This window comes from Malus domestica, chromosome 09, assembly GCF_042453785.1.
Source record: "Malus domestica chromosome 09, GDT2T_hap1".
NCBI lineage: Eukaryota > Viridiplantae > Streptophyta > Magnoliopsida > Rosales > Rosaceae > Malus > Malus domestica.
In genome coordinates this window covers 15,351,529-15,355,956 of record NC_091669.1, presented here as the reverse complement: position 1 = coordinate 15,355,956, position 4,428 = coordinate 15,351,529, and the positions used below count along the sequence as shown (strand labels likewise).

The 4,428-nt window shown below is 38.4% G+C and overlaps 1 pseudogene; it reads right to left on the bottom strand.

Annotated features, from left to right (window-relative positions):
• Nucleotides 1-768: 768 nt before the first annotated feature.
• On the bottom strand, nucleotides 769-2,771 carry LOC103444219 (large ribosomal subunit protein P2B-like; annotated as a pseudogene).
• Nucleotides 2,772-4,428: the final 1,657 nt, after the last annotated feature.

Genomic DNA, 4,428 nt, shown 5'->3' with positions numbered 1-4,428 from the left:
CAGACGGGACGGGACGGGACGGGACGGAACGGGACGGGACGGGACGGAACGGATGTTCTGTGTTGTGTTTGGTACGCGCAGGACGGAACATGCCAGTTGTTCCGTTCTGCGTTTGGTAGCGCATGGATAGAACGGAACCAAAAGATTAAAATGACTAAAATACCCATGTTCCGTTCTGCGTTTGGTAACACATGGACGGAACAGGACAGTTTTTTTTTTTTTTTTTTTTGGTTCAAATTTGAACACTATTATCCATTATTTGTTTTTCTTGGTCCAAATTTTAATAGGTATATGTTGTGTTCCACATGCAAACCCTTTTAAAATTTGTAATTTTTAATCTCCCAGTTTTCTACAACTCCATTCAAATTTTCAGCACAAACCCATCAAATTTTATTATGCAAATTGCAAAACCCACACCCTTATTCAATTTTTAGTTCCTAATTTTGGTCCTTTCAATTGTGGGTTGTTGTTCTGGGAGTTCAGGTTCTGCAAACATTAGAATTGGCCTTGATTCGATGGACACCCCTCTAAATATTCCCCATTGCATTGCGTGGCAAACCACACAAGAGCACAGGAGAAATGTTGAAGACCATGTTTCATGTTGTTCCGTTTTACGTTGTATTTGTTGTTTCGTGTGGTTTGGTTGGTTGTGGTTGATTATTGGAACCAAACACCGACGTCCGAACAGTAATGTGTTCAAAGGCATACTTTTCGCTTCGCAGGTAAATGAACCAGACCCGCATTAAACCACAAGCAAGCAATCTTAAGTCGACTCAAATAGATGGTAATAATATATAAAGCAAATTTCTTTGATCACTTGCATATCGAAACAAAATTTTTGAGATCTAGAACCATATCCAACTACAAATAGAAACTTAAAAACACAGCATTGGTCTGAAAGTAATACTGAAGATGTCAAGTCTTGATACAGGAAACGCACCAAAAGCAAGTCCCTTAGTCGAAAAGGCTGAAACCCATATCCTGCAAAAAAGAAAAAAACGATTTTAGTAGTTATTAAACAATCACAATAAAATTAGAACAGCCCAGCTTGCAAACAAAGCAAACTAGATATTATCAACAGCTGCATTTGACATAATATACTTACATCGTCTGATTCTTCCTTTTCTTCCACCTTCTCCTCCTCCTTCTGCTCGGCAGCGGCAGGAGCAGCAGCCCCACCACCACCGACGGCTGCAGGTGCGGAATAAGCAACTGCACCACCACCAGATGGAACAGATGCCAACTTCTCCCTTCCAGATGCGATTAGCTCGGTGATATCTTTTCCCTTGACTTCGGACAATAGCAACTCAATCTTGTCACTATCAGCCTCGGCTCCAACTGTAACCAAACAAATAATGAAGTTACATTTCAGAGTGCAAAACGTTGTTGTACAAATAATAATACACTTTTTTTAAATACTAGTACCAAGGGCAACCTAAGCATCTTCTCCGTGCAAACAGTACCTTGTCAAGGATAATTTACTACTAATGACACATCTCACATATGAAGGTATTTTCTAACTTTTCATCATCCCGGATAACATAATGACCGAATTCCAATGACAAAACCACTTCCATTTCAATACAGAAATTCAACCATGCGCATGGATATAGGTTGCAAGACTGATTATCAAAATTCCATCTCAAGTTAAAATTAATAAAAACTAATAGACGAAATGAGCATTACGCAACCGAAATCTCCACAATTTTGTTTTAACATATAAACTAAATGAATAACTCTTTCATCCAAAAGTGGATGGGTGCAGGACTAGAACCCTTGCCAATGGTGTAGGGGTTAAGAGTTCAAAACAAATTCAAGCTAAGAGGACTAACATGACTAGGAAACCTGTATATAAAAGACTACATATACTAATTATCAGCATCCGTATAACAAACCAAAAAAAATCCATCAAACATAAATTTAAATAAACCAAGAAAAGCCCACAAACGGAAATCCCAATTTAACACAAACAATACAATGACAATAATATCAATTTTAACTTGAATCGCACGTCGTTGCAGCAACAAAGAATTTTTTTTAATATAAAAGTTACCTGATCCAAGAATGTCCTTCAAGTCAGCAGCTAGCTGAGGGGCTCGCCTTCCCTCCCAAAACAGCGAGCAAGTATGCAGCAACAACCTTCATCTCTGCCCATCCAAACATCACAAGGAATCAGACACACACACACATTTAAACATACACATACACGCATATACATATGAGAATCGGAAGAGAAATTCAAAGATTTATGCACAAAAAAATCAGATTCAATTTTCTCTATGGTATTACGAAGATGGATGCAGGTATGTTGAGGAGAACTTACCGTATTACGTATAGGGTGAACAAAGAGAGAGCTTCGTAGCAGAGCTTCAATGGCGGCCGGATAGGGAGATGCAGATCTGAACAATTGGGTAAACAAAGAACTTACCGTATTACGTATAGGGTAAACAAAGAACAAATAAAAAAACATTTGAACAATTGGTTTTCACTGTAATGCCATCAAATTACAAAGAAATTTTTTTACAGAGAAAGAGAGACCGAGAGCTACACAAAAACAGATCGAACCTGGAACGGAGATGCAGATCTGAAGATGCTATACGGAAGAGGATCGCAGAGCTGCTACACGGAAGAGTTGCGAAGGGGAGATGCAGAGCCGCTACACGGAAGAGTTGCGAAGGGGAGATGCGAAGAAGATGAGGAGGAAGGTTGCGAAGAGGGTCAGCGGCTGAGAAGAAGAGAAATGGTTTTTAGGGTTTGTTATATGATTTTGATGCTGTAAATTTTGAAAAAGACAAGGGGCATTTTTGTCCTAAAATGTTAAAAATTTCTGTCCCACGGACGTGGAACAACCCGTTCCACGGGGGGGAGGTGGAACCAAAAATCATCAAAAACTTGTCCCGTGGAACACCTTGTCCCACTCGTTTTAGGCGCACCAAACGCGGGACGGAACGCCTCGTCCCGTTCCGTCCCGTCCCGTCCCACGTACCAAACGCACCCTTGGGGAATATGTACGTACGGAACGTGAGAAGTTTTGGCAGGGAGATAATTTGAGATAGATTTGGGGCAGGAATGGTGGATCCACATAAATCTATCAACAAAAACCTGGCAGGAACCGTAAATACACACAAAGAGACAATATCTAAAGGACAAGATACCTCATGCAATTGCAGCAGAGACATTTCTCCCATCATTGCTGCCCTAACCCTAACCCTACCCACAGCCCACACCCTCCCCCTCTTTACATCATGTAATCTATATTAGATTTTAGAGGTAATCTATATTAGATTTTAGAGGTAGGACTCCGGATTCTTTTCCTAGGAATTCTTGAGATGTTGTAATTGTGATTGTTTATTATATATTTTGTGATCAGTTTTCGTTAGATACTATTTATATTTAATTTTAAATTTTAAATTTTGAAATAATTTCTAATCGTATGATGTATAATGAACGGTCTCAATCACGAAATCTCGAGAATCCCCAAAAAAAGGATCCAGAGACGATCCTTTTCCTCTCCTATATTGTCTGAAGGCGTACAGTTTTAGGGTCAGCAGTGCTTTTTGGCTGATGGGGCTCAGTTTGCTTTGCATGGCTTAAGATTTTCTTACCAGCTATAGGTATTGCTTGCTGTGTGCTGATAGCTTCTGCGTTTGGTGAATAGCGTTTTGGATATATATTCCCAGAACCAAGAACCATTCCTTTAAATCTTGAGCTGGTTTTTGATGTGTGAAGTTACGAATTAGTAGTCAAACACCCAAAAAGATAAAATTACGCATAACGTAAACAGAGAGAGAGAAAAAAAACATCAATTTCCATTCAATGTTTGGTACTAAATAGTAAAAGATCGATTACCTAGTAAAAAGTAAATAGAAAAGATGAAATATGTTATCTTTGTTAAACAAATGTATTATGTTTTACAAGACTACAACTGCTTTATTATACGAACTTCAGTTGACTCAAATGATTATTTTAATTAGCAAGTAAAGTACATATGAGTTATTGTCCGTCATTAATTAGTATAAATCACAGAAAAAATGGATGAATTTCGTTGATTAGTATAAAGATTATGAAAACTTTCATCCTGATCAAGATCAAGGATTGAGAGTGATTAATATCGTTAGTTAGCATGTGTATATGTCTAAATTAAGGTTAGCAAGCCCTAGTTTGAAATAAGGTACCTGCAATTTCACTAGAGAGGTCCAAAAGGCACGAATCATGGCGGGATATGGATCAACCTTTCTTTCTGATGGTCACATCTCGTGCCTCAAGCCAGGTGCTACGTTTCAACATCTCTTAACCATTAAAAGAAACAAAAGCATCAATTTCCAAGGCAAACATCACATACTGCAACCATTTATGTGTAAAAAAAAGCCCTTATAATTGTCTTCCCTTCCTTTTTTCATGTTATTTCATGTCTTTCTGTTTTGTGTG